Below are 27,829 nucleotides of genomic sequence, written 5' to 3'. Positions count from 1 at the left end.
TTATTGGTGCTGATCTTGCAGGAACCTGTTGGCTGTTAGGTCTGGTGCCACACGGACCTATTTTGACTCATGTGATGCTACAGTCGATATTTATTTTCCTGCGGGACCTGTGCAATCCACGGAACTCAGTGAGTTCTCGCCAAGCTCAGCACATGAATATTTCACTGTTGTCCCCTGCAGTCCTAAAACTTTTGCCACACTGTACAAAATGGTGCCTGAAATGCCACTACTAGAGTTCTTGATCTGCTGGCTGTCAGGTCTGAGCGCTACCCAGACCTGTCTTGGGTAGAACCTGTAGAGTGCCACGTTGCTACAGTTCACTGAATCAGAAATGAGTTTCTCCCAGCTCAGTATATGCTCAGACCTTTCCCTTGCCTTTGCCTCCTTATGCAAAATGGCACCCAATTCAGCTCTAGGGGCCTGACTAGGCTGTGAAATCCACCCTGTTCTCACACTGTCCATCTGGGATCTGCTGCTCTGTCTCTGCTCCTGGTCAAAGCAAACGGACCATCAGGACAGACAGTTCTTTGTCTGGGTTCACCTCCCAAGCTCCCAGCGAAAGTCCCTTCCCACCTGGTTGGTGGTGGAATTCTGGCTGCTGGTGGAGTTCAGATTGCTGTTAGCTGAATGCCACTGGAGTATCAGTCACTGCAACACCAACCCATTGTTTTCACTGCTTTTCTCTCTCTTTCAGTCTCCAGGTACCCCTCTGCCGTTGTTCTGTCCTTTTCTGTTTCCTGGAATGTGTCCTCTCTGTTTCATCCTGATTAAATGTTTTTCCGTCCTTTTAAACGTGTCCTTACCTTATTCCGCCATCTTGATTCTGCCCTGGTACTTGTCTTAAAATTTTCTTTATTAATATTTATTTTTTTCAAAAGCCGAAAAATATAGGCAAATACATAGAAGGACATATTGGTTCTCTCCCTAAATCCCCACAACAATCAAAGTTAGGCTAAGTCCCCTTTGATAGCTAGGGCTCAACCCAGGCCTCCAAAGTAGGATCTAGGGACCCAGCTACTACAGCCATTAACCTGCAGCCTACACAGGTGCATGTTAGCAGGAAACTAGACTCAAACGGTGAAGCCCAAACCCAGACATGGCAAAGTAGCCAGCAAATGTCCTCAAGTGGCATCTTAAGCATTGTGCCAGAAGCCTGCACCTTTCTTTGTGTTTTGAAAGACTGATTATAAAGTGTTCCAGTGTGGGTCTCTTTGAGTTCATCTTATTTGGAGCTTGTTTAGCTTCTCTAGATGTTTATATTCATGTTTATGAAATCTAGATATTTTCAGTCTTCATTTCTTTATATATTCTCTGCCCTTTTCCTTCTTCATTTTCCTTCAGAAACTCCCATTATGCATGCATTGGCTGTTTGATGGTGTTTCACAGATCCCATACACAATTATTTTCTTTGCTCTCTTTTTTTCTATTATTTAAAGTCAATAATATCAATGTCCTACCTTCATGTTTTCTTTTCTTCTGCTTCCTGAAAAATGCTTTTGAATCCCACTAGTGAATGTTTTATTTCAGATATTACACTTTCTAATTCCAAAACTTTTTTGGCTTTATTTTATATATTCTCTTTATCGATATCTCTATTTTGTTCATACATTATCTTGACTATTACATGTTTTTAGTTATTCCAGAATTTTTAAGACCTGTGTTTTAAGGTTGCTTTCTAGTAGATCATCCCTCAAGCTTTTTTTTTTCATGAACAGTTTCTGTTAATTAATTGTTTTCCTTCAAAGGGCCCAAACTTTCCTGATTATCTGGTGATGTGGTCTGAGGGAGAACCCTTTGGTCCCCACTAAGTTCAAGTCCAGTCTGGAGAGGTGGTGGTGCAGCAGGACAGAGGTGGGCTACCCAGAGAACTCCAGAAAGGGAGGCCATGCTATTTGTTGGTGACTAGCAGAGAAAATATCAATCTCCCCATAGCAAGACCACTAGAAGTTGCAGTGGTCCACATGCCACTGATGGAATTTGTCTGATTAAGAACTCTGAGGTATACACAGGCTTTGAGTTTAACTTACAGTGTTGGTGGGGATCCAGATGCCCAGTTATCTAGGGGAAGTTTGGAAAGAGTTCCAGGCACTTTGCCAAGGCTGAGCATCAAACAATCCTCCATAATGCAGATAACTAACTCTGGGGATAGGTGACTCACCTCATAGATAAAGAGGTTTGCAAGGAAGAGAACAGATCTGTATCCTATCACTGTGGGAATCCTGGACCACTTGTCTTCTTCATAGTCTAGAAACTGAGTAGGGCATGGAGTATGGCTGTGTATTTGGATAATCACCCAGTCTGACTCCAGGAGTTCAAAATTGCCTGAATGCAGGGAAGAGAACTCATATCATGCTGTTCACAGATCCTTCATGCAGTTCCTATTCCTGAGTGGATGAGGTGTTCACCCTAAGAAATCAGCTCACCTTGGTTCAATGAAGTCTGGGGCAGTGAACATGCCAGTTGGTGTGAGCACTCCCTTTCCCTACTGAGGAGAGAGATCTACCATGCCCAACTTGGGTGTCGCGCCAGACACTTGTCCCACCCACAGATGCTGGCCAGTTTCCTCACATCTAGCCAACACACACCTCTAGATATGTGCTGTAAACTACAGGCAATCCATTAACCCATCCACAACATTTCAAATAACAAAGCCTTCATAAGAGATAACAAATGTTTCTCCAGATGCATAAAAATAAAGATACAAATACAAGAATTATGAAGAAGCAAAACAATATTAATTCCCAAAAGAACACAATAATGTATCAGTATTAGCCATGAAGGTAGTAGATTGACAAAATGCCTGAAAAGGAATTCAAAAGACTGGTTGTAAGATTATTTAAAAACACAGAGAAGCAATTATAAGAATTCAGGAAATCCATACATGACACATATAAAAAAATTCTGCAGTAAGCTAGATGTATTAAAGAAAAACAAAACCAAAATATTATAAAGAATTAATGTGTCAAATATAGAATACAGCAGAAAGCCTTAATAATAGGCATGATGAGTTAGGAGGAGTAATATCTGAGCTAGAAGACAAATCTCAAATAACTCAGACCAAAAAAAAAAAATAAAAGGGAGGGGGGAAAGTTAAAAATCTGAAAACAGTGTTCAGGACCTATGGGATAGCATCAAATGACCAAATATATGTATGTTGAGTGTTTCTGAAAAAATGAAAAAGCAAGAAGAAATAAGATGGTGGAATACAGTAAGGACACATTTACACAGAGAATCATTAGCCACGGTAAAGCAGAGAGAGACCGTGATCCCAGAAATTAGGAGAGGACAAGCCAACAGCAGAGGGCCACCTGGAGACCCATGGACACAGGGAAGCAGCAAAGAGAGCAGAGTAGTGTTCCAGCAATGGTCAGCGATCAGTGAGCAGAGCTCTACCAGAGGGGAGATAGGAAGGGAATTCACTTGGAGCTCAGGAGGTGAACCCAGGCAGAGAACTGCGCATCCTGCTGATTTGCTCTAGCAGAAGCAGAGTGGCAGAGCCCATACAGGCAGGTGCAGGAACAGGGTGGTTTCACCAATCAGACTCCCCGCCAGTCGCACATCAGGTACCAGATTGTATACTGAGGAAAAGGCTGTGCGGCTGGAGGAACAACAGTGAGCGCCACATGTGCCAAGCTGAGAGAGAACCCACATCCAGCTCAATGCATTGCCCAGGTCGCACAGGGAAAACAAAAGCAACTTGGCATCCTAGAGGCTCCACTCAAAATAGGTCTGGGTGACCTCCAGACCTAACAGCCAACACATACAGACCTCTACCAGTGCCACATGCCACATCAGGCACCATTTTGTGTACTGAGGAAAAAGTTACAGGGCTGAAGGAACGACAGTGAGCTGCACATGTGCTGAGCCAGGAGAGAACCCACTCTGGTTCAACGCATTGCACTGGTCTCACAGGGAAAATAGCACTAACTTTGCATCCTACAATTTCCTTCCGACATAGGTCTGAATGGCCTTCAGACATAAAGACCAGCAGACTCCAGCAAGAGCACTGCTGACTACTCAGTGATTTAGAACAGCTGGCATCTCCCCAAACTAGGCACTGCTTGAAATTGAAATGGGACAAAGGTTGTACAGGCAACAGTGTGGCCACAAAACAGAATCACAAGAGGTGGAAAGTGGTGAGTCAGGAGCTGGGGCTATTGAGACTATAATGGAAGCCTAACACAAGAGCCCAGGCCTGAAACCTGCTGAAGCGAATGGCACCAGTGACTAAGAACCAGGTTCCTAATGCCATCAGTAAAACCACCCTCTAGACCAGTGAGCAACACAGCTTAGAAAACTAAACTAAGGAGAGGAATCTGATAACCAGAAGTACAATGACCAAGAGCAAAACAAGAAACAGAGGCACAATGCATATTACTGATGCTTCACCCACAACGGAGCACAAGCCTTTTTCAACTTTAGAGTTGACTGAGGAATACATTGAGGAAATGGGAGATAAAGAATTTTAAAAAACGTATTACCAAGCTTCTTATCAACAATGAGCAGTACATACAGAATTTCAAGGAATTTAAGGAATATGTCACACAGGAAACAGCAATACCAAACAAAACCAAGCCAAACTATTAGAAATGAAGGACACAGTATAGCAAACTAAAAATTCAGTGGAAAGCCTGAATAATTGAGTGAGTGAGGCAGAAGAAAGAATCTTAGACTTGAGGAAATTTCCTTCAACAATAGGGAAACAATCAAACACTGGAAGTGGAAATGAGTACTCAAGAAGTGTACTATTAAGAGACACTATTAAAAGATCAAATATAAGAGTTATCGGAGGGCCTGGTATGATAACCCAGTGGTTAAAGTCCTCATCTTACATGTGCCGGGAGCCCATATGGGCACCAGTTCTAATCCCAGTGATACTGCTTCTCATCAAGCTCCCTACCTGTGGCATGGGAAAGCAGTCAAGGATGGCCCAAAGCCTTGGAACCCTGCACCCATGTGGGAGATCTGGAAGAAGCTCTTGGCTCCTGGCTTCAGATTGGCTCAACTGTGGCCATTGCAGCTGCTTGGAAGATGGAAGATCTTCCTCTCTGTCTCTCTTTGTATATCTTTCCAGTAAAAATAAATCTTTAAAAAAAGATTATGGGAGTTCCAAAAGGACACAGAGATAGGGTGGGTTTAAAAATATATTCCATAAAATAATAAACAAAACATCCCTAATATGGAGAAAGAATTGGAAAAACAATACAGCAGGGGCACAGGCTCCCAAAAGGTTGACCAAAAGTGATCTTCACCATGTCACATGATAATCAAAATCTCTTCAACAGAATGTAAGGAGAAGATCCTTAAACATATATGAGGAAAAAAATTAATTGACATGTAGAGGAATATAGAGGATCCCCAATCAGACTCCCTACTGAACTTTTACAGGAAACTCTACAGGCCAGAAAAGAATGGAGCAACATATTCCAGATTCTAAAAGGAAAACTTGTCAGCGCAGCATAATGTACCCAGCAAAGCTTTCCTTTGTCTTTGAAAATGAGAGAAAATTCTTCCACAGTAAAGAAAAGCTGAAAGAATATGCTTCTTCCATACCTGTCCTATAAATGATACTTAAGATGTTCTCTTGACGGACAGAAGGAATAGCATCCACCAAAACCAAAGGCAAATGCAAACAACAACCCAGTAAAATAACAAAAGAAGACTAAATCAAAATATGAACAATTACTAAAATGACAGGATCAAAGTACCATCCAACCATATAAACCCTGAATGTAAATGGCTTAACCTCATCAATCAAGCATCACAGATTAGCTGATGAGATAAAAAACAACACCCATCTATCTGTTGCCTACAGGAAAGACATCTCACCAAAGATTACAGAAAAACTATGTCTCATGAATTTTGGTGCTTTTGTTTTATTTTCATTTCTTCAAAAATTTTTCTCCTATTGAGTTCTTCACTGACTCATAGGTCATACAGTAACATAATTATCCTTAAGAAGGTTCTTTGTTTTCTTTTTGATTCCTTCAATGACACATTGGTCATTCAGTGGCATGTTATTTAGCTTCATGGTGTAAATTTCTACTTTCCTTCCTGTTGTTGCTTTTGTTTTGTGACTTTTCATTTAAGGGGATGTATAGTAACTGTGCATATCCAGATAACTATCATATCCAGATTTGAGGATACAATGCAGTATGCATCTCTACTTCCAGATCAAAGATGGACATCCAATGAAAGTATTAAATATATCTTGACAATAGGATACTGAACTCTCTTCTATTGTCCATGCCCACAATGATGGATTTATCACTGTTTATGAATAGCTATACTATTATAATATTATAGGGGAATTCAGTGTGTGGGGGAGGAGATTTGAGGAGAGGATTAAGGAAATCTCAGAGCCTATGGAACTATATCGTATAATCATCATCATCATCAATGAAACAAAATCTATGGGCTAGTATAGCATAAGCACAAGAGATACACAGTGAAGTCCTTAAAAAAATTCCTTCAACTCAAAATACTGTATCCAGCAGAATTCTCATGTATAAATACAACTGAAATAAAGATCTTTCAGTAAAACAAAACCTGAAACAATTCGTCAGCATTTGTCAGGTTGTCAGGCCTTACGTGTGATACTTAGACCATACTACACATAGAAACAGAGAAGTAATGAGTATCATGAAATAATATGAAGTCACAAAATCTCCTAGTAACAGTATAAAGCAGGCAGAAGGAATGGATATTTCTAGAAAAATGGAAGGACCAAGTCATTGCTGATAGATAATAACCTTGAATATAAATGGACCAAGCTCTCCAATTAAAAGATGCATACTGGCTGAATGGATTCAAAAAATAAGACCCCTCTATATATTGCCTACAAAATATGCTTCAGCGTAACACACATCAAATGAATGTGAAAATATGGAAAAAGGTATTATTCCACACAATGGCAGTTTAAGAAAATGAGTAGAAGTGCCTATGTTAATATCAGACAAAATTAAGACAAAAATTGTCAAAAAGAGACAAAGAAGGGCATTATGTGATGATTTAGGAATCAGTTAAACTGGAAGATTAGACTAGAGTAGATGTGTATGCAACCAATGCTAGGAAACACAGCTATATAAAACAAATGCTAATGGATCTGAAAGAAGACACGTGACTCACACAATAATGAGAGACTTCAACAACAAAAATCAATGAAGAGACAACAGAGCTATTATACACTATGAACCAAATGAATCTAATTGATATATTCCATAAAATACACATTTCATCACTAGATGGAATATTTCTAGTATAGACCTTATGTTAGGCCATAAAATAAGTGTCAACAAATTTAAAAATATAAATGTCATGTAACTTGCATCATCAATAGAATGAAGTTGGGAATTACCATTGTAAGAAACTCTACATACTATACAAAGACTGAACAACATACTCCTGAATGAAAAACAGATCATTGAAGAGCTCAAGAGGAAACTAAAAAAATTCCTTGAAACAAATGAATATGACAACACAATATAGCAAAACTTAAGGGATACAGCAAAAGCAATGTTAACAAAAAATGTTACAGCAATTGGTGCCTACAGTATAAAAATGGAAAGGCATCAAATATTCTAACAATGAATTTCAAGTTATCTATTGATGAATTTCAAAAACCAAGAAAAATAAAAAGAAACCAAACCAAATATCAGTAGGAGAAAAGAATAAAAATTAAAGAGGATCTGGGAATCTGCAAGCATTTACCAGCCTCACGGTCTCACCATGGGGGACTCCTTTGTGGGAACCTGGACGCTAGTCAACAGCAAGAATTTCAATGGCTATATCAAGTCACTAGGTGTGGGTTTTCATACCAGGCTAGTGGCCAACATGACCAAGCCCATCACAATTATTGAAAAGAAAGGTGATACTATCATCCTAAGAACACAGAGCACCTTCAAGAACACCGAGATCAGCTTCAAGCTCGATGAGACTACAGCACATGACAGGAAGGTCAAGTCCATTGTGACACTGATGGCGACAAGCTTGTCCATGTACAGAAGTGGGATGGACAGGAAACAACTTACATGGGAACTGATGAGAAATTCATTCTGACGCTCACCCATTGCAGTGCAGTTAGCATTTGTACTTATGGGAAGAGGCATGACCCGCCTTGCTGGCACTGACTGCTCCTCGGCCAATCAGCTACCCTTAGCTCAAAACCACATTGCCTCATTTTTTCCCTCTTGTGTTTCGTATAAACCCACCTTAATTGGGAGGTTCTTTCAGGCTCAGTTGGCATCAGCATGGATCCAGTTCTAGTTTTCATTGCATATGTGGCTTTTTTTTTCCCAAACTGAATTGCAAGTGCTCTAAGGTCAATAAAGCAGAACTAAGGCCAATAAGAAATACACAAATACAAATTTTAAAACATGCAAAATATCAGCAAAATATCAAGCTGATGTTTTGAAAAAATAAACAAAACTGATAAAGGACAACTAGCCAAAAAAACCCACAAAGACCCCAAATTTGTAAGATCAGATACAAAAAAAGGTCAACAAATGCCACATAAATAAAAGTAATCTCCAGGAATTATTATAAATAGCTAAATGTCAATAGGATGGAAAATCTAGGAAAAAATGAACAGATTTCAGGACATAGATAAAATTGTGGCAAGAATATACAGAAAACCTAAATAACCAAGATGAAAATTGAAACACTGAATATCCTACAACTAACAGTCCAGAGATTGATAGCTTTACTGTTGACTTCTAAGCTTTTAAGAACTACTTACAACTCTTCTCAAACTAGTTCAAACAATTAAAAAGGAGAAGGGAATCATTCAGACTTCCATGAGACCAGTATCACCTTAGTTTTGAAATCAGAAAAAGATATAGCAGGTTGGAGGGAGCATCTGGCTTCTGCCAGCACAGGTGGACTCCTAGGGGCCTGCATGTGCAGGCTTGCAGGGGACCTGGAGGATGGTGCTGGTGGGAGTATGTGGGGACCTGGGGGCTTTCATCCAGGCAGCAGAGAAAGTCTGGGTGGGATGGGAGAGGTGAGAGTCCTAGGTTAGCATGCTGGTGTGCTGGGCTGGTGGACCAGGCTTGGGGAAACTGTGAACATGCTTGGATCTCGGGTGGGCGGAAGTGGCCACAATTACTGGGACTAAGCCAGAATGAAGCCTGGAGTCAGGAACCAGGAACTTCTTTCAGGTCTCCCATGTGGATGCAGAGGCCCAAGAACTTGGGCCATGCTCTACTGCTTTCCTAGACACATTAGTAAGGAGATGGATTAGAAGAACAGCTAGGACTTGAACCTGCACCCAAAGAAGACGTTAACTCTGTGGGGGGAGGCTTTATATGCTGCACCCAGTGCTGGCCCAAAAACTTTTAGAGGGTACCCAGTTTTCTTCAGTTACTAATGTAAAAAGACATGGGTAAATTCCCAAGAATTTAGTGATGAACTAAATGGCTAGTGTACATAATAAAAGTATCTTCAACTTGATGGAACTTGTGTTGAAAAATAATATTTATGTCTTTATTTTTGGATTCATTTTCCTTGAGCCTTTTAAAGTCTCCTCGTATAGTTTTTATTGAAGTTGCTTTATACTGAAAAATAGCTCAGTGTCAAAATAGATGGATTTTATTACTTTGATGGAGTACAGAATTCATTTTAGGATTGTATCAGAGTGCGTAGAGTAGATGAGAAAGCATACATGTTTATTCTTTACTGAAAACCCCTCCTCCTGTACTTTCTAGGTAATAAGCACTTTGTGAATGAATGAAATCTAAACAGTAACTCTGTTTAGGTGAGTATTTTTTAAACTAGGTAAAGATAAATTAAAGGATTTAAAAAAATATTTACAGGTATCATTTCAGCCTCTTTTAGAAGGGAATCTTGTGAAAAGTATGAATTTAGAAGATGTCTGAAAATCCCAAAGAAACACTGTGGGAATTGTGTAGTCTTGGAAAATGCATTTAACATTTCTAAACCTTATTTCCTTCATTGGTCAGTAGAAAGAATTCCTTACTAATCTAAAGGTAGAGAAACTGCATAAATTATTTTTCTTATTAAGGATATAAATTTTGACATAGTTTACCATAAATAAATCAGTAGATTATCCACACCTGCACCTGCCCTTACCCAAAGCCCTGCACCCTCCAACTAATGAGCACTTGAATAATACACATATATGCTGTGTTGTTCACATTTGGGTATTTCTTCCAGGAAACCCAAACAGTCCCTTGGCTAACACCCAGGACAGTTGGTGCAGACATTCTAAGATTTGTACTTTTCTTGCTTCTTCAACAGGTCATGAGAACCAAGCAGACTGCAAACAGGCTGCCCTGGAAGAGTTTCAGGAGCCTCTGATTGACCTGTTTGCTCAGCTGCACCCTGCTGATGGCCAGGGGAGTTCACCGAGGCCAGTGATGCATTTTGATAGATCTTTCAGAGGAATCTGAGACAAAAACTTCTTAACAAGCAATATGGGTTCATCTTACTCTGCAGCTTTCTCTCTTACAGATGAGGCTGCAGGCCCTGTGCAGCAGTCATTCCAGGCCTGTGTTCCCCAACCCCCAACATGTCCCAGCATACCCACTCCAAAGCTTGCTTTTGCTGAAGCCCGTCCCATCTACACAATCCTCCTCAACCCTCTGCCTGAGAGCTCTCAAGCTTCTTCTGGGCTCAGGATCTCTATACACTGCTACCTCCACGTTACCAAATGTCCCAGTGTATAGGATGGGTTCAACAACATCTCGTTTTAAAAATAAAACAAAATGAGGCCTAGCGTGGTAGCCTAGTGGTTAAAGCCCTCACCTTGCACAATCCAGGATCCCATATTGACGCTGGTTCTAATCCCGGCAGTCCTGCTTCCCATCCCACTCCCTGCTTGCAGCCTGGAAAAGCACTCTAGGACAGCCCAAAGCCTTGGGACCTTGCACCCAACTGGGAGTCCGGGAAGAGACTCCTGGCTCCTGGCTTCGGATTAGCTCAGCTGTGGTCATTGTGGCCACCTGGGGAATGAATCATCAGACAGAAGACCTTCCTCTCTGTCTCTCCTTTCTGTATATCTGCTTTTGCAATAAAAATAAATAAATCTTAAAAATAAAACAAAATGGACAAAAGATAAGGCTAGAAAATAAGATGATGATGCTACCAATGCTGCCAAAATATTAATACTACTTTTCTACTTGGGGATCTCGGCTCCTTCCACACCCAATTCATAGGCAAGCAACACACCACCCTTTAATGTCATCTTACTACTTTCTTCCTCTTTAACATCATGCCATTTATGTTTTCTCATGAGCCAAAGACTTAGAGAAATCAGAGCAAACTTCTTCTCCCTTCTCTACCCAGAGCCCCTCTGAACCTGTCTTACATGAGAGAAAAATAGCTACATGTAATATATGTAGAAAATATCAAGAAGGAGAATTACTGATATAAAATAGGATTTAGTCTAAGAAAAACTGGGGCAGGTGGGGGGTAAAATAATGTCTTTCTGGCTAGTTATTAAGCCAAAGAATTGTCTGGAATCCTGACTGTGTAGTTCTGTATCTGTATCCATTTCTTATCACCTGGGAACTGAAAGAGTCAAAAGGGGATGGGTGGTAACTGAGAACAGGCACATCAGGGAAACCCTTGAATGCCAGGCTTCTCCTGCGCTGCCAGTGAATGAAAGATGCCCTTTCACAGTACAGCATATCTCCAGGTAGAAATTGGAAACATTTACTCAGGAGATTCGTCTTTGACAAAGATCCAAAAGGAGAGAGAAAACAAATTGATTAAAAGTTGGAGTGATTTTTAAAACATTGCATCATTATATTTAAAATATGGATACATCTTTTTGAGTTTTGAGAAATTTGAAATGCAGGGCCAAATGCAGTAGCCTAGTAGCATGCACCAAGATTCTATATGGGTGCCTATTTAAATCCTAACAGCCCTGCTTCACATCCCGCTCCCTAGTTGTGGCCTAGGAAAGCAGTTGAGCAAGTCCCAAAGCCTTGGACCCTGCACCCGCGTGGGAGACCCAGAGGAGGCTCCGGGGTCCTGGCTTTGGATTGGCTCAGCTCTGGCCATTGTGCCCACTTGGGGAGTGAATCAACAGATGGAAGATCTTCCTCTCTGTCTCTCTTCCTCTCTGTGTATCTGACTTTCCAATAAAAAAAAACCTTTTCTCAATTTGAAAAGCAAATGAATTTTTTTTTAAAAAAAGATTTATTCATTTTATTACAGCCAGATATAGACAGAGGAGGAGAGACAGAGAGGAAGATCTTCCGTCCAATGATTCACTCCCCAAGTGAGCCGCAACGGGCCGATGCACGCCGATCCGATGCCGGGAACCTGGAACCTCTTCCAGGTCTCCCACGCGGGCGCAGTGTCCCAATGCATTGGGCCGTCCTCAACTGCTTTCCCAGGCCACAAGCAGGGAGCTGGATGGGAAGTGGAGCTGCCGGGATTAGAACCAGCGCCCATATGGGATCCTGGCTTGTTCAAGGCGAGGACTTTAGCCACTAGGCCATGGCGCCGGGCCCAAAAGCAAATGAATTCTTGAAATGTGTAGTTGACTCTTACACTGCAGTATCATTTTTAAATTCTCATAAAAATACAACCATGTTGACTAAACACTTAAAAATTATTCAGAAAATAAGTCCAGTAAAAAGTTAACAGTAAGTGTATGATATTGATTCATTTTTATTTAATGAGCATTTGAAATAGCATATTGCTGTAGACATTTTAAATACCTTCCTGTGCTTCTCATCATGCGTTTTCAAAGAATATATTTTAAAGCTGTAAATCGTTGTTCAACTTGCCTTAGAATGTTACAAATTACTTAGTGAAGTCTAAAATAATGCCATTGTTCTGTCAAAGAGGCATTTTTGGAGTATGACACACAAAGGTTGAAAGCTTATAATTTTCTCTACAATTAATTTTGGTCAGGGCCTTCCTAATCTTGAGTTAAGTTTTGATCTCTGAATTTCTAGAGAGAAGAACAGGAGTTGGAAGAGGTCCAAAGGAAACAACAGGATCCATTAAAAAGAGAGGTGATCACACTCATGGAGAAAGGTAAAAGACTGAACTGGCTATCCACTGAAAATTACAGGGCAAGGACTTATTTAATGACTTTCTTCAACAACAAGATGGTTTGGAGGAGGATGTTAGCTTGTTTTTCTCCATCTCTGTAGAGATTAAAAACCAGACAAAATCAAATTAGGATGCAACAATAGTGTTCTCTCTGACCGTAGGCAAAACTCAGCTGCAACAGTGCTTAAACCCTGTCATTGCCATTACTGGAGAGCTTTGAAAATATGTTCAACAACCATTAGTTATGGGTAGTTTAGGCAACTGACTGGAAAAAGAATTCCCTTTCAAATCTGTGTCTCTAGATATTTGTATTTTCTAAAGCCACATCAAAAGCTTTCATCAGGGCATAGGAAGAGAGCAGATCACTCAAACAGGCACAAGATAACCAAAATGTATCATCTTTCATTATGAAGCTAAAAGATTCAACATAGAAAGAGTATTAGTCATATGATGAAATCTGGGATTTCTGAGAGATAATTCTCGAATAGTTTTAATAAAGTTGGTATTTCCATACTTCATAAGGCACTAATGGAAATCTTGCTTAAGCATAGCCAAGAGAACTGAGATTTGACATCCCTAGAATACTTGTGTTTTAAGCAAGGTGATAGGCACTGGGGATTCCAAGTCAACTATGGCATGTTGCTTCCCAGAGAGCTTGTGGGGTGATGAGAATTGCTGGCTGACCCTAGGATAAGAAGAATCACAAACAGTTCTGGGAGCATTGACAGGAATTCCAAGTCCAAAAGCAGGAGTGCAGAGAAAGCCTTCTAACAGGGGCTCTGGTGAGAAGCTTTGGAAATAGATAAGAGAGAGAGAGAGAGAGAGAGAGAGAGAGAGAGAGAGAGAGAAGAGAAGAGAAGAGAAGAGAAGAGAAGAGAAGAGAAGAGAAGAGAAGAGAAGAGAAGAGAAGAGACGAGACGAGACGAGACGAGGAAAGGAGAAGGAAAGAAGGAAGGAAGGATCCACACACACTGGAACTGGAGATGTTTTGAAAGGAAGATGCATGTTATAGGAAGAGCAACACCAAGAATAAACATGTGTTTAGTGTTGACTGTGTATCAGAGTGAGCTCATACTGTAACAAGCATTTAATCAAAATGGATCTGTTTAATCATTCATGACATTCCTGTTTCACGTATTTATCAGGCTGTGAGCACGTGCTGTGTTCCATGATCTATGCAAACATTGGTGAATCAAATGGAACAGATTCCACCTCTGTTGAGCTTAGTGCAATTAGGGGTGGTACAATAATCAAGCAATTCTATTTCATACATCATAAAATTTAACTAAGGTACTGAAATTATTTTATGTGTTCATATAAAAAAAATCCCCTAACTGTATATCTCTAACTAACTGTATGTATAGTTAAAAATATTTACTCATCTTTTAAAAATATTAGTGTATAAAACATGTTAACCTGGTTAAAGTTTAGGCAATGTCTGCTCACTAGGCAATGTCTTGCTTCGTGTGGCTCCTCAGCTATGTCCAACACGATCCAGGACTAACCTCCTGGGGACAATCTACTGCTCTGTTCTGTTCCTTGATCACGTCAAGAACTTTAACACCACCACCAGACAGTACTCTATAGTTGTTCTTGCTTTCAAAATAGTATTATATTCAACTTTTTAAAGCCTATCATTCAGTAAGGTAACTCCACCCTGTTTTCCATGTGGGTGGCAGGGGCCCAAGCACTTGAGTTATTTCCCATAGCTCTCCCAGGCACATTAGCAAGACTCTGGATCATAAGTGGAGCAGTCAGAAATCCAAACAGCACTCCTATGTGGCAGTATGCCTTAACTCTCTGTGCCACAAAATTGGCCCCAACTGGCTGATATTTAAAAACCACACCAAAATAATCTATTGTGATGACATAGGTAAGAAATACAAAACATAATTATATTTTTACAAGCTAGGTCTGAGTAGTCCCTCTTTTGAAGGTCTGTTTAGAAACAGAAAGATATCTCAGAAGACAATCAATGATGTTGTTTAATGTTTTCTCATTTGTCCATATATATAACTCAATCAGAACAGGCCACATGCAAAACAAGGAAAGAGAAGGAATTTTTCAAAACAAACAAAACCCTGAAACATACACATTTACATGGTTTTATTCCAACAAATACATATTGTCACTAAAATATATTTGTGTTTTTATAGAAGTATTTGTTTAAAACAACTTGTTTTATAATTTGATAAGAGATTCATCTAGACTAAAGCCTTAGAATCACACGTGGGTCATGAATAAAAGCACCAACAACACTTGTTGGCGAGGTTGCGGGGAAAAGGGATCCCTACTCCACTGCTGGTGGGGCTGCAGGCTGGTACAGCCTCTATGGAAATCAGTATGGAGAATATTCAAACAACTCAAATTCAACATACCGTATGATCCAGCAATAGCACTCCTAGGAATATATCCAGAACAATTGTTTTATGAGAAACCAACATGCACTCCTATGCTCATAGCAGCACAATCAGTAATTGCAAAAACATGGAAGCAACCAAAATGCCCATCAACAGAGGATTGGATAAGAAAGCTATGGTTCATCTACTCCATGGAATACTACTCAGCTATTAAAAAAAACAAAATGCAGTTCTTTGTGGCCAAATGGGCCAAACTGGAAACCATAATGCTAAGGGAAATGAGCCAATCCCAAAAGGTTAAATACCACATGTTTGCCTTAATTTAAGATGGTATGATGTTATGTATAACATGTTATGTTTTGAATGTTATATGTTGTGTATAAACTAAAATTGAAGTATAGGTGAGGTGGTCACAGAAGGTGGCTGGGAACTCGCATTTACTTTTAACATATTGGTTACTCATTACTATGTCAATTAATTCCATAATGATGTAAATTTTTGCTGATGGTATGTTGGAGCTTTCAATTGACTGGGATGATACTCTGCTGGCTCTGTCTTCAGACCAGAGAGGGTATACCTAAGAAGCCGTTGAACTTGACGGGACAATAAGATGCTGGACTCTATGTTTGGTATACGCTTGCAATGGGGGAATCTCAACTGAACTTGAGCTGTGGTTATGCAACAAGGTGGAGGAATCCACCATGGTGGGAGGGTATGGGGAGGGGTGGGGAGAACCCAAGTATCTATGTAACTGTGTCACATAATACAATGTAATTAATGAAGTTAAATAATAAATAATTAAAAAAAAAAGAATCACACGTGGGCATACCAAAGCAGAAATGATAATCACTTAGAAGATGATTGTGTGCCTGCATTGTATGCATATAAGATTATAGGTATACACACAATATGCAGGTATACGTCAATGTTTATGTTGAACATTCAGGTGGCCTTATAATATTTTTTTCCATAAACAACAAAAACTGCATTGTTCATTGTTTCCTATTTCTAGAGGCTGGAGTCCAGGTTGTTGAAAGGTTGGTCTGTTTCAAGATTGCTCTCCTAGGCTTGCAGGTGGCCACCTTTTCTCTGTCTACAGATAGCCTCTCTATTGTGTGTGTGTGTGTTCTCATTTTTTTTCCAGTTCCTCTTCTTCCTCTTCCAGCCATACTGTACTAGGATCCACTTGTATGAACCACTTACTCCACTTTAACTCTCAAAAGACCCCATCTACAGACAACATCTAACACCTACTGAACAACTACTGACAGGAAATACTTTCAATATTTACACATTCTGATTACTTCCATGCTGGCAGAATCGGACAACTACTCTGTTATTACCCTCACTATTATACATCTCACTTTTCAAGTGTTAAAAACCGATCTCCTGCATATCCTACCACAATTTTTCCTAATTGTCTTGTCTCTCTTGGTTCTTGGAAATTTCATTCTTCCTGTTTTTCATGCTTAAAAGTCTGAATGTTATCTTTGATTCTTCTTTCTCCCCTCTCCTAGGACCAAACCATACAGCTGTGCAGGTTATACACTGCACAACACAAGGAGTTACCATTCACAGTGTGGGCACCATAGATTTCTGCACTAAGTATAATGCTTTCCTAGCAACTGGCAATTTAAGTAAAATAACTACTTTCTGAGAGAAGAAAGGAAAATGCCTTGGTTATAGGTCATGAGGGTGATTCATTGCACATTTTCCTGGATTATTCCATAGCCTCTTTTACGCCACTGTGTCCTAATCTGGCTATACTTGGCAAAGTAGCATGACCCTGTGAGTTGGACCAAGCCATGCCTCTGCTCAAAACTGTTCACACAAAGTGAAATCCCTGAAGGACTACACTGTTATAATAAAATGGGAGAAAATGGTGCATGTAGGGGAAATTGGGGTGGGGCAGAAATCCCTATACCTACAAAACTGTATCATGGAAATTAATAGATAAAAAAACAAAGATACAAAAATAAGAAAAAAAATTTTAAAGAGCTAACCAATAAAGCCCTTATAATAGGTCATTCACAGTCTTTGGATTTCATCACCTACCCTATCTCTCTTCATCCTGCCATACAGGCCTTCTTCCTGTGCCAAGTACATTTCCACTTGAATTTCTCTGTTCTATTTTCCCCAACAGCTTGCTTCCTGTCCACTTTCAGATACTCACTTTAAATCACATTCTCCATGTGTCATTTCCTGGCCACATTGTATAAAATCACAGTCCTGGCCCATCTGTCCCTACCCCTCTTAGTGAGACTGAATCAACAATAAAAAGTTCCTTAACCAAGAAAAATCCAGGACTGGATGACTTCACTGTTTAATTTTACCAAAATTTTAAGAATCAGCACGAATTCTTCTCAACCTATTCCATAGAATTGAAAAGGAAAAACTAACACAAAAGATAATTACTAACACCAAAAAGGAAACAAGGAAACTACTAGTTTCATATCACTGATGAACAAAGATGTACAAATTCTCCACAAATGACTAGTAGCCCAAACACAACATGATGCCAAAAAATTTATTACATCATGATTAAGTGCACTCTCTCCCAGGGATGCAAGGATGGCGTAACATAAGCATATCATGAAATATAACACATCACATATGAAGAATGAAGAACAAAAAGCACATGATCGTACCAGGGGATGAAGGAAGGAAGGAAGGAAGGAAGGAAGGAAGGAAGGAAGGAAGGAAGGAAGGAAGGAACAGAAAGAAAGAAAGAGAGAGAGAAAGAAAGAAAGAAAGAAAGAAAGACAGACAGACAGACAGACAGACAGAAAGAAAGAAAGAAAGAAAGAAAGAAAAAAGCAAGTGGTAAAACAGGACGCAAAGGCATTTTCTAACTTCTGTGCCTAGTCAGCATAGTTCTTTCATGATGACAAAAATAGCTAATATTTTAATTTTTATTTATTTGATTTATAAGACATGCATTCAATGCATTTGGCTCACTCCCCAAATGCTTGCAATGACAGGGATTGGCCAGGCTGAAGAGAGCCAGGAACTCCATCTGCATCTCGACCTCTTACGTGAGTAGAAGGAACATCATTTACTGCATCACAGGGTGATTAGCAAGAAGAAAAATAGCTAATATATGCCTCTTTGTTGTATATGGTTTACATGTTTCATCTCATTCAATATTCAAGAAATATCTCATCTAAACCAAACTGCAATTTTTAAAGTTTCAGCAAATTAACTACCATGGCACCTAAGCACCACTAGTGAACAGTACTTTCTTCCCATACCCCAAAAGGCAACACAAACTCTCCTTCTCTTTGTGTGGAAGTTAGGAAATTATAACAACTGTAAATGCCTCACTAATAAATTAGAAATCATGAATCTTTGAGAGGACTCCCAATTTTAGCATGTTATTATGATGGGTTTGTTTTACTCAGTTAACTATTCAATTATTCACAATATATTCACTAATTCATTCAAGAAACATTTATTCAACATTTGGTTCTGATACATTAAGCCACATTCAAGGACTATCAAGACAGAGAATTTACATCCACTACTCTTTAAGGTCTCAGAGCCAAGTGAGAAAGACAAACAGGGAAGTAAGTAAACCCACTGAAGGAGTCAGTGAGATAGGAGAGAAATGGCACAGATTGTTATGGAAGCCCAGAGCAGAAAGTTGAGGCATGGGACTGCTTCCAGCAGATGACCCAAGATGAGGGCTCCATCAGACAGGACAAGGTAGAAAGGTCTCCAAGCAGAGGGAGGGGCAGGCACAGGCCTGTGGTCCTGACTCGTGGGCTTTTGCAGAGCTTTGTACGGCTTGATTATAACTGCAACTAGAAATTCATGCAGGGAAGCAGTGGAAGAGGAGAAACGGGAGCCAGTAAGGCTTCAAACAGGGTTGGGATTGCTTCAGTTCTGTATCTTACCCTACTCCCTCAGCAGGCTGGATGGGGCAAGGCCAGGCAGAGAGAGGCAGCAGAGAGCTGGCGCTTTGAAGCTGCTGCTTTGATGTGGTTGTTTTGATTTGGGGATATTTCGAGGCAGCCTAAAACTGATTAAATTTTTAGTTCCTAAAAATTACTAAGTCATGTACAAACAGCTGTCTCTCCTCATCACAGATGCCTCACCCCACACAACTCCTGCATTCAGGATGAGGCTCAGGGAAGGGGCTGGAGCAGGACAAGAATGCCATGAGAATTAGACAGCATCTTACAGATAAGCCCCACAGAACGAGCAGGCTGTTTGCTGCAGGTTCCTTTCTCGCAAGGAGCCATTAGCATGCAACAAGCACACTGATCCTTCTCTGAGAGCTCCTGTGGATTGTGCAAGAGCTGTACCTCAAAAATCTCTGCCTGCTTCCTTGCCATCATGCCTGCAACGATAGTTTCTGTGTGGTTAATAAACACTACTAAGTTCTCCCCTGTTGTTTCTGTTTCCCATTAGAAAAATCTCAAGACTAGAAACCGCTGTTTTGATGGGTTCCCATATAAAGTACCATTTTATTTTGAGACATGAAGTTGGAGAAGGAGTGCACTCAATACAACTGGTTACGACATACATGTATACATATGTTTATATAAGCTGGAAGGGATTCAGGAAATGCCACACAAAGATGTGCCTTCTGAGGTCATTTGGGGAGTGGAAAAGACGAGCAGATGCCATACATGCCCTCTTCAGGGTCACAGAAGAGGAAGAGGCTGTCACCAAATCCAGACTTTGTCACAGGCCATCACCTACTCTGAGAGCCCATTCTTTATTTCCAAAATCCATTTACTCTCCCCTCAAATGTTGGTATTTCCCCTCCACTCTCCACACACCCTTAGACACCTCAGAGGGTATCTTAAACTTGGAGAGGTGGCACAGAAAAATGACCCCTAACTCCTGCGAGTTCCCCTTTAAAACTTCATTCTGGGAAGAAGCAAATGTAATTCTTGATGAAAAAACATAAGCAATTTTCTGATAAACTTTAATGAAATCAAGCCACGTTCTGGGAACCCATCACCAGTCCTCCTACTGCCACAGCAGATTGTCAGACAAGGCTTGTATCCCTTAACACAACCTTCAGTCCTTTCCTTTCCTTTCCAAACAATGATGACTTGACTTTCCCTTAACCTACAAAATGTCTTTCCAAGAGCTAGCCCTCGAAATGATTCCTATAGGCCTTCTTTTTCAAGGCAAAATTTTGACAAATCTTTGACCCAGGACTGTGACTTGGGGAGTGTAAAAGATTGTATCTGTCTCATTATAGCTATTTTAAATCTTAAATCTATGGAAATAATACTCTAAAGGTAATTATAAAAGTGATAAATGCTTAAAGAAAGTAGAAACATTCATAGAAGAGGAAAGTACAGCGTCTGTGAAAGACTTGGAGGATGCTCCTGGCTTTGGTCTTGGACCTGGCACAGCTCTGGCTGTTCTGCCTATCTGGCAAGTGAACCAGCAGATCAAAATGTTTCTCTCTCTCTCTCTCACTGTTTCAAATAAATATTTTTAGGAAAAATACCCATAGAAATTCTAACAGGTAAGTACAATTACTGCCACAATTGTGCAAATGAACTACAGACTCTTGCAGAAGAAAATAACTTATCTGGGGCCGGCGCCGTGGCCTAGCGGCTAAAGTCCTCGCCTTGAACAAGCCAGGATCCCATATGGGCGCTGGTTCTAATCCCGGCAGCTCCACTTCCCATCCAGCTCCCTGCTTGTGGCCTGGGAAAGCAGTTGAGGACGGCCCAATGCATTGGGACACTGCGCCCGCGTGGGAGACCTGGAAGAGGTTCCAGGTTCCCGGCATCGGATCGGCGTGCATCGGCCCGTTGCGGCTCACTTGGGGAGTGAATCATCGGATGGAAGATCTTCCTCTCTGTCTCTCCTCCTCTGTGTATATCTGGCTATAATAAAAAAAAATGAATAAATCTTTAAAAAAAAAAAAAGAACTTATCTGAGAGCCCATGATCAGAAGTAAGATTAGAACCCAGTTCTACCTTCCTTTGAAACGCAAGCTTTTCATTGTAATACCGGACAAAAGAACTTTGTCTAGAAAGGGAAATTTTTCAGACTTGAGACGTAGACACCTGGCCATCTAAAGAATTCAGTCAAGCCCAGTGCAGTAGCCCAGTGGCTAAAGTCCTTGCCTTGCATGCACCAGAATTCCATATGGGTGCCGGTTCTAATCCCAGCGGCCCCACTTCCCTTCCAGCTCCCTGCTTGTGGCCTGGGAAAGCAGTTGAGGACGGCCCAAAGCCTTGGAACTCCACACTAGCATGGGAGACAAGGAGAAGCTCCTGGCTCCTGGTTTCGGACCAGCTCAACTCTGGCCATTGTGGCCACTTGGGGAGCAAATCATCAGATGGAAGATCTTCCTCTCTGTCTCTCCTATCTCTCCTCCTCTCTGTGTATCTGACTTTTCAACAAAAAACAAATAAATCTTTAAAAGAAAAAGAATTCAGCCTTGATGTGGTCTCATGTGCAAAATGCATCCCCAAAGTTTTTTTTTTTTAACATATTTCTAATGGAAATGAGAACATTGATGTTTTACAACTTTAGCAAAATCCCAGAACACAAATTTCAGTTTCTCAAATCTGCTGAAGTATAGATCAGGCAGAGTGTTCAGGGAAGGGATCCACCGGAGTGTACAAAGGCCTGAACGGTAATGAAGTGAACTAGTAATTTGCACAGATGTCACTAAGCTACCCAGGAGTACACTACAGCGGAGAGTCTCATTGGATTCATCTCACATAGCTGCCGACGGAAGCTCTGTCTCCTGTCACACCCAGTTTTTATCACATAGGTTAATTGAGATAATGTTCCACTCTGGTACTGCAGCCATAGCGAATCCTCTTCCTGGAGGTAGAGTCAGAGATTCCTGACAGACATGGCCAGTTGAACTTGAAATGAGGGAATAGAGACCACCTTCATTGTCATGGAGAAAGCAGCCCTGCTTGCCATCGCCTCTACTCAATGCAGACTGGTTGAGGCCCAGCAGCTGCTGTGGTCAAGCCCAAGGAGGCCCTCGCTGGAACACCTAACTGCTCCTTTTCATGAGGCTGTGAGGGGCCTCAGTTTACAGAGTATTCCAGCCCAGGGGTAGGTGAGTGACAGGCCACTCTGGATCTCCAAAGTTGGCGAAGACTAGAGCACTCCTTGGCTATAGACACATGACATTATGCCCACCTCCCTTTCACTCCATTTTTTTTTTCTGTTGCAGACTGGTCAGATTTTCTGTGTGTTTTGCAGAAAGTATATATTTTGAATCAAATTATGAGTATTTATTACAAATTAAGGATAATAATATCTGCCTTCTGTAGTAATTGCAGGGAACAAACGAGATAATGTTTGAATATTCATCATGATACTCTATATACCAGGGGCCAGCATGGTAGTATAGCTAGTAAAACTACTGCCTAAGATGCCAGCATTCCACATTGGTGCCTGTTCATATCCTGGCAGCTCCACTTCCCGGAATCCAGCTCCCCATGGATGGCCAAGGAAAGGCATCTTAGATGGCTCACGTACTTGAGTCCCTGCCACTAAAATGGAAAATCTGCATGAAGCTTCTGGCTTCTGCCTTTGGCATGGCTCAACCCTGGCTGATAGAGCTATTTGAGGAGTGAACCAGTGGGTGGAAGCTGTCTCTGTTTGACTTTTTTTCTCTGTAACTCTGACTTTCAAGTAAGTTAATTATTCTTTAAAACAGTCTGTATACCATATAAGTAAGTTGCCATACGGAATTTTATCCCAGCTAAGAAACCTGAAATTCATGTGGATTAAGAGCTGTGTCTATTAAGAACCAAAGTAAGGATTTGAACCAGGTCTAATTCCAGAAACTTCACATCATGTGCTGCATCCTAAAACCAATTCAAGCCAGTACTGTGAACATAATCTTTTTTTACAATGCTTGCTGGAATTTTTAACCTGTTGTCAGGAGCCCACATGATGCTCTGGAGGCCTTTATCCCAGCAATCCCCAGCAGACAGCTAAGAGGACCTTATCTAGGTCTCTCCTAGATTCATCACAGAATACAGAGTCCTCATTGACCTAAAAATGAGGCACAACATCAATGTGTCAAAGACCATCACTGTGGTGCCAGCTGCTATTATCCAGTGTGCTCTTTTAACATAACACAATTCAGAGAGAAGAAAACATCCTGTGTTAAGCTTTGTGCATTGTACTCCTGTGCCCTGCAAATCAACGGCGTATAGCAACATATCACTGCCAGTAACTTTGTACAACCCTTTTTTTTTTTATTATGGTGGCACAATAGACAGCTGAGACCCCACTGACTCTAACTATATGTTAGTGGACTCTCAGATGAAGTTACTAATTAAAACTAATATCCAGTAGGAAAACCTTGAAAAACCCCTTCATAAAGGTAGAACAGCTGGATGTTTTTCTTCATTCTTGCCTGAAAAATTGCCTCTAAAAGTGGAAATAGATCATGAATCTGGGTAATCACAGTTTCTTTACAAGTAATAAACACTTCTGTGTTGATTTACAGTTTTCCACTCAGTGTTTTTTTCTTGCAACTGGCTGTATAAATTCTGTTAATTAACTGACTCACTATAATTCATCAGTTGCTGCAGTATGGAAGGCTCTGATTAGAGCAGGTATAAATAATAAGGCAGGCAGGCTGGCAGGCATATATTTCATCCATATACAGCTTCTAAAAGTAAATGACTTAAATAGGCCAACCTGGCATCTCTGTGCTGGACTCTAAATGCACCTTGGTCCCTTCTTTGGGCCAACACCATGCCTGGCACAGATGAGTCACTCATGAAATCCAGAGACAAAGAGAATTCAAGGCGAGAGAAAAGGACATCATCGTTCACTCAGGATTTACCTGTGATTTCAAAGATATTTAAAACACAGAATACTTAACTAGTTCTAGGACCTTTAACATATTTCTTAGTAGTTGGCTGCTCCACAAAGACATGTGTTACCTTGCTTCTTTTTATTATTAAAATGATTTGCTTTTACACAGAATTCCAGAAAACAGCAGCAAACATCACCAGTGAAACCACTTTCGCTTTCAGAGAGAAATCTCTGGATTTGAATGCTTCAGTCTATGCACAAGAATGTGTTTAAATCTTTTCAGAACTCACAACAATGCATAGGCTTAAGTATAGTTAAGCACCTTTTCATGCAATAAGTATCCATCTTTGGAATGACCTTTAGTTACTAATGCTTTAGTCTACAGATATTAATTACTGATATAACTAACTCTCTCCTTTTGATACTTAGATTCTTCCCAGCATTACACTATCTTAAATCATTCTGGAATAATTATCCTCATGTAAACACAATTTCACAATTAGTTAATTCTTTCCTTATCATAAATCCCTAGGAATAAAATTTGCTGCATGAAACAGGATGTGTTAAGATTGCTGGGTTATATCATCCAGCTTCCAAAACGGGAGGAAAGCGAGCACTGAACTTTGCCATAGAACCTAGCAGCAGGTCCAATTCCACTGAAACCTGCTACCAGCGTGGCTCCTAGGGCTCCAGGGTGTAAGCCTGCCCTGGAGCTTGGTCAGCCCCTGCAGCCTTAGGCTCCAAGCCACTTCCATCCAACCCCATAGCTGAACTGTATCAGGTGCCAGGCGAACACCTGAAGACATAGGCTACAGGTATCCCAAGGCACCACCACATGAGCCATACATGAATAACCCATAGCCAATACCTTTCTCAACAGTGAAAGTGCTGGAAGCTCTCTTTCTGAGATCAGAAATAAAACAAGGATTCCCATTGATCTTGTTCTCAGTGTTAGTGGGAATCCTAGTCAGAAAAATGAGGCAAGAAAAAGAGATAAAAGAGGTTTTAAAATTGAAAAAAGTAAAATTGTCTCCATTTGTGAATGACAAGATCTTATATATGGATCTTCAAAAGATTTGCGGAAAAAAACATCATGAAAGGTTGAATGGCTGTCTGGCTAATCCTCCATCTTGCAGAGCTGGCATTCCATATGCACGCCAATTCATATTCCAAGTGCTCCATTTTCTATCCAGCGCTTGCTTGTGGCCTGGGAAAGCAATGGAGGATTGTTCCAGTTGTTAGGACCCTGCATCCACATGGGAAACCCTGAAGGAGCTCCTGCCTTTAGATTGGCTTAGCTGCAGCCATGGTGCACATTTGGAAAGTGAACCAGCAGGTGAAAAATCTTTCTATTTCTCCTTCTTTTTACAAATCTGCCTTTTCAATAAAAATAAATAAATCCCTTTTACATGTATATATTGCCTTTTTATTGGTCTAAGTACAATTATTAAATGAAAGATTATCTAGGCATAGAATAGTAAATCAGTAGTTTTCCCTCTGTCTTCTAAAGGCAATACTTCTCTGATGTTATTGTTGTTGCTAATAATTCTTTTATAGATATTGTTCTTTGCAGTTTTTTCTGGAAAATTGTTTTTATTATTTTTATGGTACAGTTTTATTGGTATAGGAACTTCCTCCTTTCCCTCCCCCCTCTTCCCACCTTCCCCTCCCACTATTCCTCCTTCTGTATTATTTCAGCAGTATAGTCCTCCAGCAATAGTTATTACATTTTGCTACCCACATGCAACCATGGCATTATAGGAATAGACAAAGGCAGAAAATCTAGCACCATATCATTGAAGCACAAAGAAGAACTAGTGACCTATATCCCTGATGAACACAGATACAACATTCACAAAGACCAGGTGGGATTTATCCCTGGCATGCAGGGATGACTTAATATGTGCAAATTAACAAATGTGATATACCACATCAACAAATTGTAGCATAAAAACCATACGATCATCTCATCAGATGCAGAGAAGGTATTTGATCAAATCCAACAAAACATTCTTCATGGAACTGGAAACAATGATCCAAAGGTTCATCTGGAAGCACAAAAAACCACGGATAGCTAGAACTATCCTGAAGAACAGGAAGTTAGCAGGGGGAATCACAGTTCCGGACCTCTGGACATACTATAGGGCAGTGGTTATCAAAACAGCGTGGTACTGGCACAAAGATAGAGAGGAAGATCAATGGAGCAGAATAGAAACGCCAGAAGGAAACCCACACAGATACAGCCAAATAATCTTTGACAAAAAGACAAACGACAATCCAGGCAAATGGGAAGGTCTGTTCAATAAATGCTGTTGGGACAACTGGTTGATAGCCTGCAGAAACAAAAAAATAGATCCACATCTCTCACCATACACTAAGATCAGATCTAAATGGATAACAGATCTAAACCTACATCCAGAAACCTTCAAACTTTTGGAAGAAAATGTTGGAAACACACTGCAACACTTAGGGGTAGGCCCTCACTTCCTAAAAAAGACTCCAGATGCAGTAGAAATCAAGACCAAAATAAACAATTGGGACCTCATCAAACTAAGAAGCTTCTGTACAGCTAGAGAAACAATCAACAAAGTAAAAAGGCAACCCACAGAATGGGAGAAGATCTTCGCACACGACATAGGTGATAGAGGGCTAATATCCAGAATATACAAAGAGCTACAAAACAACCAAAATGTCAAAACAAGCAACCCACTCAAGAAATGGGCCCGGGAAATGGGCAGACACTTCACAAAGGAACAAACCCAAATGGCAAATAAACATATGAAAAAATGCTCAAGTTCCCTGGCAATAAGGGAAATCCAAATTAAAACATCAATGAGGTACCACCTAACGCCAGTAAGACTGGCCCACATGAATAAAAGCACCAACGACACTTGTTGGCGAGGTTGCGGGGAAAAGGGAACCCTACTCCACTGCTGGTGGGGCTGCAGGCTGGTACAGCCTCTATGGAAATCAGTATGGAGAATATTCAAACAACTCAAATTCAACATACCGTATGATCCAGCAATAGCACTCCTAGGAATATATCCAGAACACTTGTTCTATGAGAAACCAACATGCACTCCTATGTTCATAGCAGCACAATCAGTAATTGCAAAAACATGGAAACAACCAAAATGCCCATCAACAGAGGATTGGATAAGAAAGCTATGGTTCATCTACTCCATGGAATACTACTCAGCTATTAAAACAAACAAAATGCAGTTCTTTGTGGCCAAATGGGCCAAACTGGAAACCATAATGCTAAGGGAAATGAGCCAATCCCAAAAGGTTAAATACCACATGTTTGCCTTAATTTAAGATGGTATGATGTTATGTATAACATGTTATGTTTTGAATGTTATATGTTGTGTATAAACTAAAATTGAAGTATAGGTGAGGTGGTCACAGAAGGTGGCTGGGAACTCGCATTTACTTTTAACATATTGGTTACTCATTACTATGTCAATTAATTCCATAATGATGTAAATTTTTGCTGATGGTATGTTGGAGCTTTCAATTGACTGGGATGATACTCTGCTGGCTCTGTCATCAGACCAGAGAGGGTATACCTAAGAAGCCGTTGAACGTGACTGGACAATAAGATGCTGGACTCTATGTTTGGTATACGCTTGCAATGGGGAAATCTCAACTGAACTTGAGCT

The 27,829-nt window shown here is 40.4% G+C and overlaps 1 protein-coding gene and 1 pseudogene across 1 annotated transcript in view; one reads left to right on the top strand and one right to left on the bottom strand.

Annotated features, from left to right (window-relative positions):
* Positions 1-27,829, bottom strand: part of TSPAN5 (tetraspanin 5) — a 358,999-nt gene that overhangs the window by 229,026 nt on the left and 102,144 nt on the right. The gene's annotated exons all lie outside the window — the stretch shown is intronic.
* LOC101517916 (fatty acid-binding protein, heart-like) lies at positions 7,729-10,409 on the top strand (annotated as a pseudogene).

The sequence above is a fragment of the Ochotona princeps genome, chromosome 7, assembly GCF_030435755.1.
Source record: "Ochotona princeps isolate mOchPri1 chromosome 7, mOchPri1.hap1, whole genome shotgun sequence".
NCBI lineage: Eukaryota > Metazoa > Chordata > Mammalia > Lagomorpha > Ochotonidae > Ochotona > Ochotona princeps.
Note: the sequence above shows the minus strand (reverse complement) of the source record. Positions and strands in the feature narration are given on the sequence as shown.